The 23,968-nt window shown below is 43.7% G+C and overlaps 1 protein-coding gene across 1 annotated transcript in view; it reads right to left on the bottom strand.

Moving 5' to 3' along the window:
• LOC128702342 (alpha-mannosidase 2) overlaps nt 1-23,507 on the bottom strand; it is a 996,737-nt gene extending 973,230 nt beyond the window's left edge. Inside the window, exon 1 of the mRNA XM_070102234.1 lies at nt 23,456-23,507. The gene's annotated coding sequence lies outside the window, so the exon portion shown is untranslated. The remainder of the gene's footprint in view (nt 1-23,455) is intronic.
• Between the last annotated feature and the right edge of the window lie 461 nt (nt 23,508-23,968).

Here is a 23,968-nt window from a genome sequence, read left to right as displayed (position 1 = left end):
AGGAATGTAAAGAGGAACTTAGCATACCTTTGGCTAATCTTTTTAACATATCACTACAAACTGGCATAGTGCTTGATAAGTGGAAAATAGCAAATGTAATACCTATTTACAAGGCAGGTGACAGGTCCTTGGCTTCGAACTATAGACCAATAAGCCTTACCTCCATAGTGGGAAAATTTATGGAATCAATAATTGCCGAAGCAATTCATAGCCATCTTGATAGGCACAGATTGATTAATGAATCTCAACACGGTTTTACAAAGGGGCGTTCCTGTCTTACGAATTTACTAACTTTTTTCACTAAGGTGTTTGAGGAGGTAGATCATGGTAATGAATATGATATTGTGTATATGGACTTCAGTAAGGCTTTCGATAGGGTTCCACATCAGAGGCTATTGAGGAAACTTAAGGCACATGGAATAGGAGGAGAAATTTTTTCCTGCCATTCGTCTCTCGACCTGCGGGGAGAGAGGACGCTTCTACAGTTTCTCTTGCACGCCACCTGGTGAGGAAAACATAGCATTAGCACCAAGATGGGGGACCGAATGAGCCGGCGCATAAATACTGTCTGCATCGAGCTGATCAAGAGATCTTTAAGCAGCGCCACGATGAACGTTCTCCTGCCAAGCATTATCAGGGACGTTTATGACATCCCCAATGAAGAGTTGTATGGTGTGGTGCTAAATGGTATGTCAAGGGTCTTCGTGAAGCTCATGAGGGCCGAATTCTACTCCAGCATCGTCGACGAATTTCAAGAAAGGAGGATGAGCGTCAATTCGGCAGTGGAAATATGCTTGCATGATGTTTCTAAGTATTTTACTTGGGTGAAGGTACAGAATGTGCCTTTTGAAGCGACAGCATACAGCCTACAGGATGTGTTCAGTGGTTATGGGACTACACTCGGCGAGCATGGGAATGTGGAGGGACGGCCCCTACAAGGGGCTGCAGGAAGGATCCTTCACACTGAAAATGACCCTGAGGAGGCCAATACCATCGTATGTCACATTGCATGGTTAAAGAACTCAGTTTTTTGTACACTATGCGGGGCAGCGGAAGACGTGCCGTTTATTATGAGCACATGGCGGCACAATGCCCCATGAGACAGGGCCCTAGGGTTCCAGAAAAAGCTTCTGAAGAAAAGCAGTTAGAAGCCTTGGACGTTATGACGGGTGATGTGGAAGGCCGGGGAAAGGGCCTATGGAGTGAGGAGGTTGATTACACTACCAGAGGAAACGGGGGGGGGGGGGGAAATATCGCTGTCAGACAGACCGTTAGGTACTACAGATTCAGCTCAGGAAGGGATTTTGGAGGCTGTGCTGAAGGATTTTTTGGAAGAGTCGGAGCATGGTGTGGAAGACGATGTGAGGTTAGGTGATGTCAAGGTGATGGACGATCAGAAACGGGGTAAGGAAGACTTGAGTGAGGTTAGGATGGGGAGCAATGTGGTGGTGGAGGTCCATCAAGAAGATGTGATTGAAGAAGATATGTGTGTAGAGGGTAGCTCCTGCAAGAGATCAGCGGGGGCATCAGACATGGATGAGGTCCTCACACCAGTGCAGTGGCCTGGGAAAAAGGTTTGGGCAGCTGTGGTGGAAACGGCGAGATAGGGAGGGTGGGGGGGAGCAATGGAAAGATCGGCGGGAAGGGACAGGAAGGGGTTGGAGGGCAGGAAAAAGGGATTGCAAGAGATGGACCGAGACCTATGAAAGGAGGATCAAGTAAGCCTCAGCGGCATAGGGGTAAGCCGCCATTCTTGTAATTTCAGGTGTGTAACTTTCAATGTAAACGGTCTTAAGACCGAGGTCAAGAGGGTATGGTTAGAGTGGTTTTTAAGAAGATTTAGTATTAATGTCTGTTTTTTTGCAGGAACATAACCATAGGTTAGGATGTGAGTTGGTTTTGAAAGGTTATAGGTTGTTTACCAGTGATGCTTTGAGGTTGAAAGGAAGTGTGGCTGTGGCAGTAAAGGAGACCAGTCCTTTGTGTATCCTGGGTTGGGAGGAGGGAGAGGTGGGAGGGTTGTCAGGGTGGATGGGTTTTGGGGGGCCGGGAGGGTTTGTTTTGTAGGTGTGTACATGCCAGCAACTAGTAACGCTAGGGTGAAGGTGGATTTTGTACGCGATGTCTTGATGTATCATTTGAGAGGTTTGCAGACTATTACAGTGCTTGGCGGGGATTGGAATTGTTTAATTAGGAATGGGGATGTGGTTCCGAGGGGGGCGGGTTGTGTTTTGGGGGCTCTCAGAGACGTTTTGCGGGATGTTGGAGTGGTAGATGTGGTGGGGAGTAGGGGATATGGAACAGGGAATAGGTGTGGAGAGGGTGAGGACTATAGATGTGGGTTTTTCTGATCATCGTGCTGTTATAGCAGATTTGAGGGTAGATGGTATAGTGCGAGTTTATACGGGATACTGGAAATTGAATGTGAGGCTCCTTAGAGACGAGGGTGGCACTACAGGATTTGAGGATTGGTGGAAATCCTTTTGGGAGACTAGGAATAGGGAGATGGATTTGCTGGATTGGTGGGAAATGAGGGCTAAAGTTGGAATCGCGAATTTTTTTAAAGTACGGGGTAAGGAGATGGCGAGGTGGAGCTATGGTCTACAAAATTATCTTGAAGGTCAGTTAAATGACTGTTATGCAGAGGACCGAGTGGGGCGGAGTGAGGACATGGAACATTTGCGAAATAGGTTGGTGGAAATCCATAATGAAAAGTTTGAGGCAATTAGAGTTACGGCGGGGTTGGAGGATGTTTTAAGGGGGGATAGGCCGTCAGGATTTGTACTCAGGAAGTTTAGGAAAGGAAGACGAAAACCACCTTGGTGTATATAGTGGCAGGAACAGGAGGGGGGTGGATCTGAGGAGGGTCAAGGCCTATCCACCACAGAACATATTAGTTTGTATGCCGATTTCTGGTTTAGGGAGAAATGGAGGAGGGTTGGCGGGAGAGTGGGTGAGGGACGTTTTGGGGATGAGGGGTTTAATAGGGTTATAAGTGAGCAGGGCAGTAACAGACTCGAGAGTAGTAGTGTAGAGGAGGTGGAGGAGGCAGTTTTTGGGCTGTGCCAGGGTAAAACCCCTGGGATAGATGGCATACCCAACGATTTTTATAGGTATCATTGGGGGAGTGTACGGCATTGTCTGGTGGGGGTTTTGAATTGTATGTTAGGTAGTGGGAGGATGGGACAATCGCAAAGAGCTGATGTCACAGTTTTAGTGCCCAAAAAAAAGGAATGCCGAGTTTTGAATGATTACCGTACGATTACATTAATGTGCTTGGATTACAAGATTTTTGCTAAGATTTTAGGCAACAGAATGAGGAAAGTGTTGGGTTTAGTGTTACATGGGGGCAGCTGGGGATTCTGGGAAGAAGGATGAGGGATGGACATGGTTTTATTAGGGCTTTTCTAGAGTTGTACGGGAGAGGGAATACTAGGTTTAGATTGGGAGAACGCATATGATTACGTGGACAGAAATTTCTTAGGGGTTTGCTTAGAGAGGTTGGGGTTTTGGGAGGGGGTAGTGAGGTGGGTAAACACCCTGTATGCTGAGGCAGAGGTGAGGGTACAGGTCAATGAGAGGTTTGGTGAAAGTGTACCAATGGAGAGAGGTTTAAGGCAGGGTTGCCCGCTATTGCAGCTGCTTTTTGCATGTGTGCAGAAGCAGAATCCTTTCTATGAGTCTGTTGAGCGGGTGATGGACGAACAGGAGATGGAGAGGGGTTGCAAAGGGGGCATCGTTGGGTATGTGGATGATACTACTGTTTTGCTAAGGGGTAAGGAGGAGCTAAGGAGGATGGGTAGAGTGATTCAGATGTTTGGTATGAATGCGGGGATGCGAGTTAATACAGTGAAATCAAGGTTACTAGAGGTGGGTAATTGGACAGGGGGGGTTGGGGTTGGGGTTAGGATGGACAGTGGTTGATAGAATCAGGGTATGTGGAATATGGTATATGGAGGGGATGCAGGCCTGCAGAAGGGTAAATTCGGAGTCTGTCACGGGTAAGGCATTAGGTAGACTGGGAGGTTTAAATGCGAGGGACCTACCTTTACATCAGAGGGTAGTGGTGGTAAATTCACTTGTCTGTAGCAAGGTATGGGGGGTGGCAGAGGTTTTTCCCTTAGAAGTACAGGACATTGTGGAAATGCAGAGGAGGGTGCTAAAGTTTGTGTGGGGATTTGGGAGGGGATGGTTAAGTAAGGAGGTAGTTATGATGGATGTTCAAAGAGGGGGTTTAGGTTTGTTGCCTTTAGGACTGAGAGTAATGGCTATATATATCAAGCGGAGGTATATTAGGGAAGGGGGTGTGAGGGGTGCTAACATAGGAAGAGTTATGGAGGAGGCATGTAAATGGTGGAGTGGTAAGAACCTGCGGGTTTGTTAAGATATGTTAAGATTTTTATTGACAGTGCAACAGGTGGATAACATCAAAGTGAAAAGGTTGGTGAGAGTAGTGGGAGGTCAGGGAATTTTGCAAGGGGTAGCCGTGTATCCAACGTATGATTGGGGGGTTATTTGGAAGGATTTTAGTAAGCTTAGGATACCGGCTAGGGTAAGAGAATTAGTGTACCGTTTCATCATGGGGATTCTGGCCTCCAAGGAGGTGTTAAGACGTATGGGGTTGGTGGAAGCGGTTTTTTGTCAGTTTTGTGATGATGTTGAAATGGCGTTTCATGTGGTCTTGTTTTGTCCCTCCTTGGAGGGGGTGAGATCATGGATGGGTAGGGTTATCAGATTGTTGGGGGGGGGGGGACGTTTGCTGCTTTTAAGGGCTTTACTATTAGATGTAAGGGGAGTGCCTAGGGACGTGGGATGGGCTATAATGTATGTCATAGTAGATTATCTGGATATCTCATGGGTAATGAGGGAATTAAGGGGTGATACGAGGATAAAAGCGTTGGCGGCTAGATTCTATAGGACAAAGTGTAGGAATATGCTGGTTTACATGACTCAAGAAATTGTAATAACACGATTGCAAACAAACCATACCCCCGGCCGGGATTGAACCCGCGGTCATAGAGTCTCAAAACTCCAGCCCGTCGCTTTAGCCACTAGACCAGCTAGCCACAATAAGATTCATCCAACTAGGTATATTTCTACACCATAGGAAGGTTAGCACAGGCACCACTGTGACCACAAATGCAAGTTTTTACAGACGAATCTCCAGCTAGTGTGGCCGTGACGAACTCTAGCTCAAGTCCCTTCACTGCCGTATGGTTTGTTTGCAATCGTGTTATTACGATTTCTTGAGTCATGTTGACGGCAGTGAAGGGACTTGAGCTAGAGTTCGTCACGGCCACGCTAGCTGGAGATTCGTCTGTAAAAACTTGCATTTGTGGTCACAGTGGTGCCTGTGCTAACCTTCCTATGGTGTAGAAATATACCTAGTTGGATGAATCTTATTGTGGCTAGCTGGTCTAGTGGCTAACGCGACGGGCTGGAGTTCATACCCCCGGCGGGTTCAATCCCGGCTGGGGGTATGGTTTTATGTTGGTTTATGGGGCCTCCTGGGAAAAAAGTTTCCCGGAAGGTTATAGGAACCTCACTGTGGGTTCCCTTTGTCAGGGTACCTGAGGATGGGCAAAGGTCTCCTTCTGGGGGGATGTCTAGGGGGTGGGGGTGGGGGGGTGTGTGCGACGCGGGATTTTTTGTGGTGTGTAAGAGGAAGGTAGTGGCAGTTTGGTATGGATGGTAAGCTCTGTTTCACAGGAATGTTTGTCATAGTGAGATATAAGAGTAGCTTACAAGGTTAACTTTTCTAAACCTGATGGTTATGTTCACTGTGTAAGAAATCTTCCTTGATAGCCAGGATACCAAGCCCTTAGGATCTCGGGTTTAAGAACATAAGAACATAAGAATGTAGGAACACTGCAGAAGGCCTACTGGCCCATACGAGGCAGGTCCTTATCAAAACGACATCTACCTAAAGCTACTCAAGAAATATCTCCCGTACCCCTTGACACCAATCAAACCCAGCCCCTCCCACTCATATATTTGTCCAGTCTCTTCTTAAAGCTACCCAAGGTCCTAGCCTCTATCACCCCACTGGGAAGACTGTTCCACGCATCTACAACTCTGTTAGAAAACCAGTACTTACCTATGTCCTTTCTAAATCTAAATTTTTCCAACTTAAATCCATTATTCCTGGTTCTTACCTGGTTCGACACCCTCAGTACTTTATTAATGTCTCCCTTGTTTATGCCCGTCATCCACTTATACACTTCAATGATATCTCCCCTCATTCTACGCCTCTCCAGAGAGTGGAGATTTAAGGCTTTAAGTCTATCTTCATACGGGAGGTTCCTTACACAGTAAATCATTTTAGTCATTCTTCTCTGTATGTTCTCTAATGAGTCTATGTCCATCCTGTAGTAAGGGGACCAAAACTGAGCAGCATAATCTAAATGAGGCCTCACTAGTGATGTATAGAGCTGTAAAATAACTTTTGGACTTCTGTTACTTATACTTCTTGAGATAAATCCAAGTAATCTGTTGGCCTTGTTGCGCACACTGAGGCACTGCTGTCTTGGCTTTAGATTTCTGCTTACCATGACTCCCAAGTCTTTTTCACATTCTGTATGACCAAGCTCTACTTCACCTAGATTATAGCTTCGAGGGTTATTTTCATTACCAAGGGCAAGTACCTTACACTTATCCACATTAAACTTCATCTGCCATTTCTCAGACCAAGACATTAATTTGTTCAAATCGTCCTGGAGTTCATTGATATCCTCCTCAGAGTGAATTATACGGCCTATCTTTGTATCATCAGCAAACTTACTCATGTCACTAGTAATCCCTTCATCAAGGTCATTAATGTAAATTATGAACAAGAGAGGGCCTAAAACTGATCCTTGTGGAACGCCACTAGTGACTAATCCCCATTCAGATTTCACTCCATTAATGGTAACTCTCTGCTTTCTATTGGTAAGCCATGCCTCAATCCATGCTAGAACTTTACCTCCTATACCGTGAGCTGCCACTTTTCTTAAGAGTCTCTTGTGAGGTACTCTGTCGAAGGCTTTACTAAAATCCAAATAAACAATATCATATTCCTTATCACTGTCAACTGCCTCAAATGTTCTATTGAAGAACGACAGTAAGTTTGTCAGGCAGGAACGACCTCTCGTGAATCCATGCTGAGATTCATTTATCAAGTTATGCTCTTCAAGGTGACTTCTGATAATGTCAGCTATAATTGATTCTAATAACTTGCCCACTATAGATGTCAGGCTTATTGGACGGTAATTTGAAGGAGTGGACTTATCCCCTGATTTGAATATAGGAACCACATTAGCCATCTTCCACATCTCTGGCACAACACTGGTAAGGATGGACGCATTGAATACACTCGTTAATGGCTGACTAAGCTCCATCTTGCATTCCTTAAGTACCCTTGAAAACAACTCATCGGGTCCCGGGGACTTATTTTGTTTCAGTTTGTCTATCTGTTTAATAACCATGTCCCTCGTGACAGTAATATTAGTTAACTTAAATTCATCAGGAACTAAATAATTGTTAATTACTGGAATCTCATTTACATCTTCCTGTGTAAAAACTGACAAAAAATAGTCATTAAATAAGGAACACATTTCCAGTTCATTATCCGTCAGCTGTCCATTCCCAGATTTCAGAGGTCCTACTTTTTCCTTCACCTTCGTCCTATACACTTGAAAGAACCCCTTTGGATTAGTCTTTGATTCATTAGCAACTCTAATTTCATAGTCACGTTTAGCCTTTCTAATCGCCTTTTTTACTTCTCTTTTAAGCTGAACATATTGGTCAGTAAGGTTAACCTCTCCTCTTCTGATGCGCCTATAAATTCCCCTTTTCTCCCCTAATAGATGCTTTAGCCTCCTGTTAACCCATTTGGGATCGTTATTATTAGACCTAATTTCTCTCTGGGGAATGTATATACTCTGGGCACTGTGTACATTATTAAGAAAACAATCATAAAAGCAGATCCCTTCATATTCATAAGTATGATTATCGTCAATAAAATCATTAGCTAGATAACCCCAATCAAGATTAGACAGATGTTCCCTAAGTCCATTATAATCGGCAGAACGAAAATCGGGGATTTTTACTGTATTATCATTATTCTTGCATTCCCAATTAATGCTAAAGGTGATGGATTTGTGATCACTTGCGCCAAGCTCTTCAGTGATCTCCAGATTATTCACGAGTGTTTCCTTATTTGACAAGACTAGGTCTAGCAAATTATTACCCCTGGTAGGTTCAGTTACACTCTGTTTCAGAAAACAGTCCTGAACTGTTTCCATGAAGTCACTGGACTCTAGATTACCTGTCAAAGAATTCCAGTCAATTTGGCTAAAGTTAAAGTCCCCTACTATGACTACGTTACTGTGTCCAGAAGCCCTAACAATTTCGTCCCAAAGAAGTCTCCCTCTATCGTGATCCAAGCCTGGAGGTCGGTATATTACACCTAGAATTAGTTTTTCTTGACCCTCCACGAACTCTACCCAAACAGACTCTGTTACTGCTCCATCTATTTTTATACCTGTTTTTATGCAACAATTAATATTTTCTCGAACATACAATGCAACTCCTCCCCCCTTCCCATTACATCTATCCACATTGAATAACTTAAATCCCTGAATATTACACTCAGCAGTCATATCCCGACTCTTTAAATCATACCACGTTTCAGTTAATGCAATGATATCAAAGTTCCCAGCACATGCTACCAAACGTAGTTCATTAATTTTATTTCTTGCACTTCGACTGTTAGCATAAAATACCATCATATGTTTTTTCTTCTGCACATTTTTCCTATTCATCTTTGTTTTTACACAATTTCTGAAATTATCATTACCCAGAGTTACTCCATGACAGTTACTATTAAGATTCTTAATATCAGAGCATAAGTCAATATATCCATACTCATTATTAATCATTTCTAAACCCATACCTCTAACTAATCCTAGTTTAAAGTCCTAACAACCCCCTCAACTGAGTTAGCAAGAAAACCCACACCTGCCCTGGATAAGTGAACCCCATCCCTGGCATACATGTCATTTCGGCCATAGAAGTTGTCCCAGTTGTCAATGAATGGTACTGCATTATCCTTACAGTGTTTATCCAGCCAACAATTAATACCAATTGCTCTGGACAACCATTCATTACCAACACCTCTTCTTGGCAAAATGCCACATATAACAGGGCGCCCCCCCCTTCTTCCTAATCATGTCTATAGCTGTCCTGAACTTTCTAACTAAATCCTCACTTCTACGCTTGCCTACATCATTGCCTCCAGCACTGAGGCAAATAATAGGATTGATCCCATTACCGTTCATGATGTTGTCAAGCCGGCTAACAATGTCCTCCATCCCAGCCCCAGGAAAGCATACCCTTTGTCTCCTACTCCTGTCCTTCAAGCAGAATGCCCTATCCATGTATCTAACCTGGCTATCCCCAACAACAACAATATTCTTACCTTCCTTGTTGTCGTTCGTCGTGACGATCCCAGTAGTAGACTCACATTCGTCGGGTAGCACCGAGAATGCGTTGGAGGTTTCCACGGGAGTTTCCACAGCAGTCTCTTTCTTCTTCATCGTTTCTGGCTTTCCATTCGTCTTCTTGATCGTCAACTTCGTCGTCCCCTGCTGTCCAGCCACTGACCACGATCCCTTCTTGACCTGAGGACTCGAAACAGGAGGACTACTACGAATCCTCTTGTTTTCCTCGGTCAATCGCCGTATCTCCATCTTCGCTGCCCTCAATTCTTCCTTAAGTTGCTGGTAAAGTTGCTCGATGGAGGGCATCTTGGTTCAGTCCACGGGAGCAAACAAGACACTTCTTCACAGAGTTAAGTATAGGTCAGCACTCAAAGTACAGGTCACCACTCAAGAGCACACAAACAGGTCTTCACAGAGCTAAGTACACGTCACCACTGATCAGATATGGCAAGTTGGTTTCAACAAATTTTTCTGAGGTACATTTGGGACCGGCAAGATACAGCGGCCCTTATACTTACTACTTGTCTTGTATTAGTTTAACTTTTATCGTTCGCTGGAGGTTCTGTGTGGTAATTCTTAAGAGTATGTATAGGTCTCGGGTCTATACCATGTTTATTAAGGGGTTTATTCCTAAAATTTTTGTTGACGTGAGTTTCGGTTTATATACATATGTGGGAGGTTTATTTTCTGTGTAGGGTTTGGTATTTAAACCCTTTTGATGTGCTGAGTTTTATAATGTTGTGAAAGCTTGTATAAGAACATAAGAAAGAAGGAACACTGCAGCAGGCCTGTTGGCCCATACTAGGCAGGTCCTTTACAATTCATCCCACTAACAAAACATTTGCCCAACCCAATTTTCAATGCTACCCAAGAAATAAGCTCTGATGTGCAAGTCCCACTCAAATCCAACCCCTCTCGCTCATGTATTTATCCAACCTAAATTTGAAACTACCCAAAGTCCTAGCCTCAATAACCCAACTAGGTAGACTGTTCCACTCATCAACTACCCTATTTCCAAACCAATACTTTCCTATGTCCTTTCTAAATCTAAACTTATCTAATTTAAATCCATTACTGCAGGTTCTCTCTTGGAGAGATATCCTCAAGACCTTATTAATATCCCCTTTATTAATACCTACGAACATCAAAATGGTATACAATACCGACAGGTTGGTAGGTAAGACACACAGGCAACAGTTAGGCAACTTTATTCCTACCCCCCCCATTAATACCTATATTCCACTTATACACTTCGATCAGGTCTCCCCTCATTCTTCGTCTAACAAGTGAATGTAACTTAAGAGTCTTCAGTCTTTCTTCATAAGGAAGATTTCTAATGCTATGTATTAATTTAGTCATCCTACGCTGAATGTTTTCTAACGAATTTATGTCCATTCTGTAATATGGAGACCAGAACTGAGCTGCATAATCTAGGTGAGGCCTTACTAATGATGTATAAAGCTGCAGTATGACCTCTGGACTTCTGTTGCTTACACTTCTTGATATAAATCCGAGTAATCTATTTGCCTTATTACGTACGCTTAGGCATTGCTGTCTTGGTTTAAGGTTACTGCTCACCATAACCCCCAAGTCCTTTTCGCAAACTGTATGGCTAAGTTCTACATCATTTAACTTATAAGTACTAGGGTTATGGGCACTCCCATGCTTCAGAACCTTGCATTTATCTACACTGAACTGCATCTGCCACTTTTCTGACCAAGAATAGAGTTTGTTTAAATCCTCCTGAAGTTCCATAACATCTACGTTTGAATCAATTATCCTACCTATCTTTGTGTCATCGGCGAATTTGCTCATATCACTAGTAATTCCCTCATCAAGATCATTGATATATATTATAAACAACAACGGGCCCAAGGCTGATCCCTGTGGAACACCACTTGTTACAGATCCCCACTCGGATTTAACCCCATTTATGGACACTCTCTGCTTCCTGTCTGTGAGCCATGACTCGATCCACGAGAGCACTTTTCCCCCAATGCCATGAGCTGCCACTTTCTTTAACAGTCTATGGTGCGGAACTCTATCAAAAGCCTTACTAAAATCTAAGTAAATAATATCAAATTCATTATCGTGGTCAACAGCCTCAAAAGCTTTACTGAAGAAAGTTAATAAATTAGTTAGACAAGACCGGCCTCTTGTGAATCCATGCTGAGTATCATTAATCAAGCTATGCTTATTGAGATGGCTTCTTATAATGTCTAGTAATTTGCCTACAATTGAGGTCAGGCTTACTGGGCGGTAATTTGACGGTAGCGACTTGTCCCCTGTTTTAAAAATAGGAATTACATTAGCCATCTTCCACATATCAGACACTACACCTGTTTGAAGAGATAAATTAAAAATATTAGTTAATGGTTCACAGAGTTCCATTTTGCATTCCTTAAGAACCCTTGAAAAAACCTCATCAGGGCCCCGCGACTTATTTTGCTTCAGTCTGTCTATCTGCTTCACAACCATTTCACCAGTGACTGTGATGTTACATAATTTATCTTCTTCTAGCCCACTATAAAAATTAATTACTGGAATATTGTTAGTGTCTTCCTGTGTAAAAACCGAGAGAAAATAATTATTTAAAATCGAGCACATTTCATTCTTTTTGTCAGTAAGATGCCCATAGTTATTTTTAAGGGGACCTATCTTATCTCTAACTTTTGTTCTATATACCTGGAAAAAACTTTTTGGGTTAGTTTTAGAATCCCTAGCAACTTTAATTTCATAGTCCCTTTTAGCTTTTCTTATCCCCTTTTTAATGTCCCTCTTAATGTCAATATACTGATTCATAAGATGACCCTCACCTCTTTTGATACGCCTATAAATTCCTTTCTTATGCCCTAGTAGATATTTCAGCCTATTATTCATCCATTTTGGGTCATTTCTATTTGATCTAATTTCTTTATACGGGATAAACGATCTTTGAGCAGCATGTATAATGTTCAGAAAACTGTCATATTGATAGCTCTCTTCGTTACCCCAGTCAACAGATGATAAGTGTTCTCTAAGCCCATCCTAATCTGCTAAGCAAAAATCTGGGACTGTTACTGAGTTATCGCCACTATCGTACTTCCGTTCAATGCTAAATGTAATTGATTTGTGGTCGCTAGCACCCAGTTCCTCTGAAATTTCTTAATTATTAACAAGGGATTCATTGTTTGCCAGAACTAAGTCAAGCAGGTTATTTTCCCTTGTAGGTTCTCTCACAAACTGCTTCAAAAAACATTCCTGAACTACTTCTAAGAAGTCGTATGATTCTAAATTCCCAGTCAAGAAATTCCAGTCAATATGACTAAAGTTAAAGTCTCCTAGAATTACTACTTTATCGTGCCTTGTGGCCTTAACAATTTCCTCCCATAGTAGTCTCCCTTGGTCCCTATCTAAGTTTGGGGGACGGTATATCACTCCTAAAATCAGTTTTTCATGCCCCTCTGAAAATTCTATCCAAACAGACTCTGTATGTGTTGCTTCAGACTTAATACCCGTTTTTATGCAACAGTTCAAGCGATCTCGGACATACAATGCCACCCCACCCCCCTTCCCGATACTTCTATCTACTTGGAACAATTTAAAACCCTGAATGTGACATTCCTCAGGCATGTCCCGACATTTTGAATTAAACCACGTCTCAGTTAAGGCAAATACATCAATGTTACCTGCACTAGCAACTAATCTCAACTCGTCCATCTTATTCCTAGCACTACGGCTATTAGCATAAACATTGAAAGACTCTCCTTTCTCTTTACCCTTCCTGCTCATTTCTGTTTTTCTACTAAACCCATTACTGTCCTTATCACCCAGTGTCACTGGCTTTTCAATATCTACCTCGTTCTGCTTATTACTAGTTCCCCTAGAACTCATAATATTACTACACTGGGACTTCACTGTTTTCTTGCCAAAACCCATACCACTAACTATTCCTAGTTTAAAGTCCTAACAGCTCCCTCCACTGCAGTTGCCAGTGCCCCCACCCCAGACCTAGATAAGTGAACCCCATCCCTGGCATACATGTCATTTCTGCCATAGAAGAGGTCCCAGTTGTCAATGAATGTTACCGCATTTTCCTTACAGTATTTGTCCAGCCAGCAATTGACACTAATTGCCCTGGACAACCATTCATTTCCAACTCCTTTCCTTGGCAAAATTCCACATATGACAGGGTTCCCACCCTTCCTCCTAATTATTTCTATTGCTGACCTATACCTGCTTATCAGGTCTTCACTCCTACGTCTGTCAACTTCGTTGCCTCCAGCACTGAGACAGATAATAGGATTGTTCCCATTACCTCTCATGATGTCATCCAGACGGCTAACAATATCCTCCATCCCAGCCCCAGGAAAGCAAACCCTCTGTCTCCTACTCCTGTCCTTCAAGCAGAACGCCCTATCCATATACCTAACTTGGCTATCCCCAACAACAACAATATTCTTACCTTCCTTGGTGTCGTTCGTCGTGACGTTCCCAGTAGTCGACTCACATTCGTCGGGTAGCACTGAGAATGTATTAGATGTTTCCACAACAGTTTCCTCGGCAGTCTCTTTCTTCTTCATCGTTTCTACCTTTCCATTCGTCTTCTTGATCGTCAACTTCGTTCCCTGCTGTCCAGCCACTGACCAGTTTCCCTTCTTGACCTGAGGACTCAAAACAGGAGGACTACTACGAATCTTCTTGTTTTCCTCGGTCAGTCGCCGAATCTTCATCTTCGCCATCCTCCATTCTTCCTTAAGCTGTTGGTAAAGTTGCTCGATGGAGGGCATCTTGCTTCAATCCGTAGAGAACGCACAAACAGGTCTTCACAGAGCTAAGTACATGGACAGCAGGGGACGAAGTTGACGATCAAGAAGACGAATGGAAAGCCAGAAACGATGAAGAAGAGGCTGCTGTGGAAACTCCTGTGGAAACCTCCAACGCATTCTTGGTGCTACCCGACGAATGTGAGTCGACTACTGGGATCGTCACGACGAACGACAACAAGGAAGGTAAGAATATTGTTGTTGTTGGGGATAGCCAGGTTAGATACATGGGAATCTTTATTGAAGAAACGTTTCGCCACACAGTGGCTTCATCAGTCCAATACAAAGTAGAAATGGGTAAGGAGAGTAGAAGCATGATTACCTCATACTTCTACTCTCCTTACCATTTCTACTTGTATTGACTGATGAAGCACTGTGGCAAAAACGTTTCTTCAATAAAGATTCCCATGTGTTGCATAAGTGTCTCAATTCTTCAACTTGTCGGTTTTCAAACCATTCATCACATCTACCAGACACTGCAACATCATGGGATCTTGGTACAAAGACTTCAATGTTTGCCCAACCTTTGGACGACGACCTACACACTAGTAGGTCCCACTGTGATCCCGCCTCCTCCTCTTAACTCATCCCACCGCAGTATATAGCCACCTCTGGCCCTATGCTGCACTTAAAGGGTGATGGACTGAAACATCGATTCCAGGTTGAGGACTGATTACCTCACACTTCTACTCCCCTTTACCCATTTCTACTTTGTATTGGATGTGAAGCCATGTGGGCGAAACGTTTCTTCAATAAAGATTCCCATTGTTGCATAAGTTCCCAATTCTTCATCAGAAATCTTCCCTATGAGGATAGACCTAGGGCCCTGAATCTAATTTCAAAGGCGTAATTAGTGGGGATATGATCGATGTGTATAAATAAAAAACAGGAATAAAAAAAAGGGGATGTAAATAGCGTGCTGAAAATTTCCAGCCAAGACAGGACTCGTAGCAATGGTTTCAAGTTGGAAAAATTCAGATTCAGGAAGGATATAGGAAAGCACTGGTTTGGTAACAGAGTTGTGGATGAGTGGAACAAACTCCCGAGTACAGTTATTGAGGCTAAAACGTTGTGTAGTTTTAAAAATAGGTTAGATAAATACATGAGTGGGTGTGGGTGGGTGTGAGTTGGACCTGACTAGCTTGTGCTGCTGGGTCTGGTGTCGTGCTCCTTCCTTGAGTGGAGGTGACCAGACTGGGTGGGTCATTGGGCTAATCCGGGGAGGGGGGGTCATTGGGCTAATCCGGGGGGGGGTCATTGGTCTAATCAGGGGGGGGCGACATGGACCTGCTCCTCATGGGTCAGTAGGCCTGTTGCAGTGTTCTTTCTTTATGTTCTTATATAGTGTAGTGTGTGTTAAAAAGATACTCCTGTGCATGGAATTTAGAAAGGTTAGTGGTGGTTGTGTCCACTACCTGTCTGGCGGCTTTGCAAACACTACACTTCTTTAAAAAATTTTATATTCAATATATATTGGTTAAGCGCTTGTTTCGAATGATGATAATAACAAATAGAAGAAGAAGAAAAAGAAGAAGAAAGTTTTTGGTATAAATTAAAATAAACCAGTTAGGCAATCCGACATAACTACGAAATTAAGTTATTTTCCTAAATCTGACCTCAAGGAAAATATATGAATGTTTTGTAGAGGTTAAGAACACGGATAAATAAATTCAGTGTAATGCGTGTGAACCCGTCCGTCCTATTTGAGAGGACAGGTTAGAATACGGGAAGCTCATATAACCGAGCCATTTTTCATCTTGGGCTGAATATCCATTAACGGTATAATAGGCAGTTTGCATTCCAGCCCATTGTCCTCTTTTTACAAAACTTAATCTTTCACCTATTCACAAATCGTCCCGTTTTATAATGGAGGACCAGTTGGATGGTTAACTGGAATTAAAACGTATTGACTACTCGAGGATTATTAAGACTTACACGTAACCTGCCTAACGCTAATCAAGAATATTTTGATCTCGAATATGGGCCTATGGTGATTAAAGTCAAACTTAAGTGTGTGTGTGTGTGTGTGTGTGTGTGTGTGTGTGTGTGTGTGTGTGTGTGTGTGTGTGGTATAAACCTTGGTAATAAATACCGACAAGTTGGTTTAGAAAGACACGTAAGCAAACACTATAACATATTTATTAGAAAACGTTTCGGTCCTGGGACCTTGATCACTTCTAACATACAGAGGTAGAAAGACATTATATATTTAGGCGGAGAGTGAGATGTGACGCACGTGACCTGAGGAATGTCATAAGAACATAAGAATGGAGGAACAATGTAGAAGGCCTACTGGCCCACGCGAGGCAGGTCCTTATCAAAACAACCTCTACCTATGATGAGGATGGGTAGACGATGAAATCATGTGACTCCTGTGTTGTTGGGTTGGTGCTGCTTAAGTATCATGTATGCCAATGTTTTTGAAATTTTGTAGTTTCCAGTGTTGCGTTCTATAGTGTCGGTGACGGCGATTAGTGAGGCTTCTAGGCACCGTCGGCGTCTGAGGTCTGGTTCGGTGAGAACGAGTTGTGCCTCGTTCCAGTTCATCAAATGCCCCGTGGAGTCTCTGTGGAGGACACAGGCGTACCTTACATCGTCTCTGTTAGAGGCATTTCGATGCTCATTCAGGCGGACTGCAAGATCTCTGCCTGTCTCACCTACATATTTCTTGCGACAGAACCCACAGGGTATAGTGTAGACGCCTGCTGTAGAAGTTAGAGGTGTGGGGCTGCGTTTCGTAGTGAGGTCTTTGATAGATGATATGTTGATGGTGGAAACGTTGATGTTACTCATAGCAAGTGCCCGGCGAGTATTCGTGGCAACATCGCCACATGGGAGTACTATGAACTGTTTAGGGGGCTGTTCCATGGGCGGTTTGTTGAGGATAGCTTGTGCCTTGAGTCTGCAATCTCGGATGAAGAAAGATGGGAACTGAAGACGTGTAAAGGCTCGTGTTATGTAAGTGCATTCTTCTTCTAGAAAACAAGGGCTGGAGATGCGAAGAGCTCTCAAGAAGAAGCCAATGAGGACTCCTCTCTTAGTGCGGGTGTCTTGGTGTGAATAAAAGTGTATAAGATCGTCCTTGTTGGTAGGTTTTCTGCACCGGCAGCAAGGTACCCCACCAAGGAGACGGATATTAACAACCATGTCACAAGATCCCACACTCTTCACGGACTACTCCTGGATTCGTTCGTTTTGTGCTGCTGGGCGGAAGCTGCTGCCTGTACAGCTGCTCTGTGAGAAGAGTTGTGACCTTCCTGTTGCTGGGTACCATCCACCACCTCCCTGGCGCCCATATCCAGCCGATGTTTTCATCATGCAGCTACCCATCTCTAAGTGTCTCTGCAGTCAAGACACCCTCAGCAATCATGCTGAGACAAGCATGGCACTGGCAGAGGGAGGCACATGTGCAGTGTATTTCACAGATGCTTCTGTCGACCCTGACAGGAAGAGAGCAGCAGCTGGACTGTACCACAATGGTCACACACAAGGCTGGCGACTCCCTGACCACTGCACGATCCTTCAAGATGAGCTGGTGGCGATTCAGCAGGCATTGTCACATGCCCTACGACATCGACTCCGACCTGTCATACATGTTGATTCCACCTCTGCAATCAATGCCCTCTCCCATCCTCAACCACAGGATAATGTTCACCTTATAACATCGATCCTGAGCATAATGACAGCCTTAGAAGTTCAGGGTAATAGGATCCCCAGCCATGCTGGCATCCGGGGAAATGAGGCGGCAGATGATGCAGCCAAGGCAGCAACAGACTATCCACATGTTGGGATTACTGTCCCAATCAGCCTACGACAGACCAAACTGGTGGCTGCCAGAGCCACGAAACTTATGGGGGAGGTCTTAGGTGATACCCCATCTCAACAGTGGTACCGAGCAGCGACTCAGGGAGAACCCCCTCCATATGATAGAAGCTGGTCCAGAGCGCAGTGTACCGCCATCCATCGGCTTCGTTTGGGCTTTCCCACAGCCAAGATGATGGTAGACAAGGCTGAGGAGGAGATGTGCCAGTACTGTCAGCACGTTGTCCAGCGGCCCCTAACACACTATCTTCTAGAGTGCGAAGCTACTGAGGCATTCCGCAGGCAACTAGGGGTGATATTCCCTCCCGAAGAGGACCCAGAGATGACTGTGGCCACACTAGTGTACCATGGGGTCAACGAACCAGACAAGCTGTTACCTGTGATAATGACATATCCTCCTCCTCGCTAGTATCCATAGTTACATATGGTGTCGCTTATGAGATGCACCAGTTGAACTGACCAGAGGGGCGCTTGAGCGGCATGCGTCGCATCATTGTGGAAACCTTTCTCCATCGGGAGCCAGAGACGGGTCATCGCAAGATTGGGACCCGTGCCAGGACTATGGTCTTGGCGAACATTATACATACAGGTTTTCTATACACTTTGAAGAGAAGTTTGTCACTGTCGGGAGATCTGCACAGTAGAACGTCGAGGAAAGGAAGTTTGCCATCATTTTCGAGTTCAAGTGTAAACTTTATTGATGGTTCAACTGCATTGATCTTGTTGAGAAGGGCCTGGATATTGAGACGTCTCGGATAGAAAACCAATATATCATCAACGTATCTTAGCCAGGTAACGGTGTTGGGAATGAGGGTGCTGAATTTCTCTGTCTCCAGGTTTTCCATGAAGAGGTTGGCAAGCACAGCACTGAGCGGGCTGCCCATTGCCATCCCAAAGTGTGTGTGTGTGTGTGTGTGTGTGTGTGTGTATACTCACCTAATTGTGGTTGCAGGGGTCGAGACTCAGCTCCTAGCCCCGCCTCTTCACTGGGTGCTACTAGGTCCTCTCTCTCCCTGCTCCATGAGCTTTATCATACCTCATCTTAAAGCTATGTATGTGTGTGTGTGTGTGTTTGTATGTCTGTGTTTAATGTCGATTTTGGCTTAAACAGTAACGCTCTTCTTGCCGAATAAGGTAAGCGAAAACTTGTGTATGAAATAATTTCGCAAAATAATCCGCACATAAAAGAGAGAAGCTTACGACGACGTTTCGGTCCGACTTGGACCACTGACAAAGTCACACTAACCAGAAGTCGGACCGAAACGTCGTCGTAAGCTTCTCTCTTTTATGTGCGGGTTATTTGTGTATCGTTCCAGTCACGGTATTGTACCTTTCTTTTTGTTATTAATTTCGCAAAAATCATTCTGAACCTAAGGAAAAAAGTATATTTCATTGTGTTTATTAAATTATTGTAAACTTATATAAAATATATTTAGTTGGATTAGGCTAAATTAAATTGCGCTTGTTATAATAAAGTTAGGTAACTTTCCTAATGTTCTTTCGGTACAAATTCATTAATTTCTATATTAACAAATGAAAAAAATATATCTTTAAATGCATAACAGAAAATTTAAAAAAAAGACAATTTTAAATGTGTTCTTGCTAATTGACCAATTTTACCTATTCAGCACGACATTAAGATAATGGACATAAGAATGGACAGGGAATCAAACCGAGGTCCAGAACGGTAGTAGTTCCAGCGCTCTAACACTGGAAATTTCGAATCTCAGTGCACACACGTCATGATATAAAATGTTAACATTAGCGGGGTACACCACCACCACGTCACCCGGACCACCACCACGTCACCCGTACCACCACCACGTCACCCAGACCACCACCACTTCACCCGGACCACCACCACGTCACCCAGATCACTGGGTCCAGCACAGGGAAGCCATCGCTGGATACTGTTGTGGCTCGCCATAGAACCATTTAGTACCTCCACGTAGCAAGTCAGTCAAGTGGATCAGGCTACCATCGTAGGTTAACTGAGCTTAAAGCCTACCGACAACCTAAAGAGTCATTATGCAGCACGTCACCTATTCGCCACATGTAAGAATATTTTAATCCATTAAATAGGAATTAAACTCTGCATATTTATTGATATATACATGTCGGTGTATATATCCTGGTAAGTAAGGTTTGCCAGGTAACAAGTGTTTCCTGACGCGGGTCTTAGTCAGATGATGACCCGCTGTTGGAGCTTTAGGTCATCTGACCGAGGCCTTCCGCTGGCTTACCGGTCCACCCCTTTAAAAATTATGGTCATAGTTATAACCATCTATGTATAGTGTATATATCCTGCTATCATAAAAATGGATATTTTCGAATATATGAGAAATGTTAGGTAATTCATGCTTGATTCGAGGAAGGGGAGAGTAACTCCCTGAAACTTCCCAGTAATCCAATTAGTTTCAAGCTCCCTAGCGTTCTTACGTTACCAATGAAAACTCCTCATCGTTCTGACAAGACACTTCCAATAACCCCAGAGTTCCACTGAAACCACTGCAAAGTGCTCATCGTTGCAAGGAGACAGTTAACTAAGTGTGAGTGGTGAGGTCTCCTGGGGATAATGTATCGTAATGGTCGTTTAAGTTAAATGACAAACGCGGCTTAAAACCTCCTAAACTCAACCTCCAGTCCTCTTTACTTATAATAATGGCAGCTCAAACGAGCCAGCAGAGATAGACGCGCCAGTGCTTCACCACTGAGACTGGGCAAGTTTACACACTCATGATAAGGGGTCATACAACACCTGGAAAATGGGAAGTAAATAGATTTAACCCAAGAAACGCAAGAGTATCTACAATTCCTTGACTCAAGAGCCTTTCATCAGCATTAAACCCCCCCCCCCCGCTCGTCCCTTGAAGAGAAATGGCAAGAAAGAATATGAAGGAAAATTTTAGAATAGATTTTTAAGACGTCTCTCCAGTCTTGCCTGTTGGAATATTAAACTAAGAGGGATTAATATATATCCTGGCCCAGGTATTGCACGCAGACAGATGACGTATAACCCTGTCATAACGATGATTCTGGTGAAGCGACTTGTGCCTGCTTACACCCGCGTGATCAGATGGGGTGGGGTTCTGTGCAGGTACATCCACAATCAACAGCTGCCGAAGGCCCCTTCCATCCCCTCACCACTACCATCACGGAGATATATATATATATATATATATATATATATATAATGAGAAGAGAGAGAGAGAGAGAGAGAGAGAGAGAGAGAGAGAGAGAGAGAGAGAGAGAGAGAGGAGGAAGAGAAAGAGGAATTAGTAAATAGTGTCATGAGTAGGTGATGTAATGAGTGAGTGAGGAGAGGAGATGTGTGTAGAGTTGGGTGCAGGAGGAAGGGGGTGCGCGTCCTTCCTTTAACAATGTTTAGGTCTTTTTTATTTTTGGAACCAAAGTAGCCTAGTGACCTGGCCTGCCCCTGATAAATTATTATGATGTAATGTAGCTTAGACTCCCCAACTTATTTTTGGGTCAACAAAGATTTAGTGAGTGTTGCCTATTACAAGAAAACTAAAGGTTTAATTTTGTTTTACTCTGCTCAAGATGGTTGTCGGGAAGTAAATGCAACAATGAATTTACATTGTGTATGTGTGTACTCTTAGATATATAGCGTAGCTTGATTTTCTCAGTTTTTCTTTTCATATAATTTTTGTTGTCCCGCTCTTTGATGGTGGAGATTTTCACGAAAATTCCATTGCGCCTGTGTATGGGGTAGGCCATCCTCTCCCAAGGAATATTAACTCTAGCTCTGCTGGAACGAAATCTTTATAGTTCCCGCTGCTAATGAACCCTTAATGGAATACGTGACGAGTTCCTCATTGCCCTGCTGAAGTCTCCCAGGTCAGGTTGACAGATTTCTACACTATAAACCCAACTTGTGACGGAATACAACAGGGAAGTATAGCTCGCTCTAGTTCTCATTATGTAACTATCATATAGAATAGGGTAGCAACATATTGCTGGTGTATCCTATTATAGAGAATAAAAAATAAAGGCACCATCACTACTGCAGACCATCTCTGAATGTCATGTTTATCATGTTTACTTCCTAATACCCTGGATAGTGTATTATTCTCTGGTTAGTGGTTAATCCACTTGGCCAGAGTGCAACACTGCTAACTGCTGCCCTGGCAAGCCAGCCAACCTAGTCCTGCTCACTCGTCCTCTCTTCTCCCCGCCCACCCACTGCCTAGTCTCTTCCGCCTGAACTTCTCCTCCCACCCACTTTTACCTACCCCCTTCTCCTGCTCACTTCTATCCTTCCACCCGCCCTCTCCTGCCCTCCCTCAAGCTCACTCATGCCTGCCGATCTACCCACTCCAGCCTAAGCAATTTGTGGGTAGTAAGTGGTGAGCGCGGAAGAAAATACAGAGTTCCTTCGTGCCATATTGTTCACTAGCGGTGTATTAGTGACGGCGGCTACGGTGCGGTGGCTGGAGCACCTCCCTCTACCACAGACACCTGACCCACATTCTCTCACTAGATTACTCTCATTCCACAATATTAACAAGTTGCTGCTCTTCACGTGCATTGTCACTGAGACAAATTGGAGGAATGTTTCAAAGTTTGCTCTTGACAATTACCTCTATTATTTTTATTATTACAATAATGGTATACAATTCCGGGTATCATACGAAATAAAGCAACCCAGGTGTTGTATATGTGTCTAATTCCCCATTATTATTACATTCATGGGGAAAGAGCTAAACCCCTGGGAAACAGAAGGCACCTCAAGTTCCTTGGATTAAGAGCCCTTCACTAGCAATATGGTCGCTTATGTTTACCAGAGAACGCTCGCAGGACGCAGCGTTCTAGGGCTCGCTCCCACACTAGGCCTCCCTCTTGACTGATCAGCGACACTATTGGTGTTGCCTTCATGCACCAAAACGTAGAAACCACAGCCAGGTTAATCAGCTGTTAGCTAGTTAAAAGTAACTTGTATTCAGCTTCAGTGGGGAAAAAGTGATCACAGTCACGGTTATATATGGACCGTGGTCCACGAGTGATGGTTATGTGGACCGTGGGCCACGAGTGATGGTTATATGGACCATGGACCACGAGTGAGTTATATGGACCACAGGCCACGAATGGTTATATGAACCACAGGCCACGAATGGTTATATGGACCATGTTTGCTAGTAACATGGATAGTTTCACACTCGTCTTGGGGCCGAAGACTGGAACAACTGTGTACAGCCATCACAGGTATATCACGTGTACCTAACAAGTACAGTTGAAGATGTGCCACGCTACTAGTGGTGTGTTAGGAATTATTCTGTACACTCGTACACGAAATTAGGTACACTTAACAAAGGCAATAAATTACAGTACCGTTAAGTCGTAGTAGAAATCTTAACCTGCGGTAAGCTGGTCACTCCCACCACCAACCTGTAAATACAACCGCAATTTTAGTGGTTACTCTTACCACCAACCTGTAAATACAACTACAATTTAAGTCACCGGTTACTCCCACCATCAACCTGCAAATACAACCACAATTTTAGTGGTCATTTTAGTGTTCAGTGCCCCAAGGCACAGTCTTAGCACCTCTGCTGTTCCTCATCCTCATAGCAGACATAGACAAAAACACCCGGCACACTTTTGCATCATCATTTGCAGATGACACTGAAATAAGCATGAAAGTCAGTACGGTAGAAGATACTGAAAAAGTACAGGAAGACAAACAGGGTTTTCCAGTGGGCAGTGGAAAACAACATGACGTTCAATGGTGATAAGTTCCAGCTGCTTAGGTATGGAAAGAATGAAGAACTCAAAAGGAGCACTATATACAAAACTCAAGAGGGTCACCAAATATAACATAAGGAACACGTAAAAGACCTGGGA

Source organism: Cherax quadricarinatus, chromosome 80, assembly GCF_038502225.1.
Source record: "Cherax quadricarinatus isolate ZL_2023a chromosome 80, ASM3850222v1, whole genome shotgun sequence".
Taxonomy (NCBI): domain Eukaryota; kingdom Metazoa; phylum Arthropoda; class Malacostraca; order Decapoda; family Parastacidae; genus Cherax; species Cherax quadricarinatus.
This window is presented reverse-complemented; position numbering and strand designations above follow the sequence as displayed.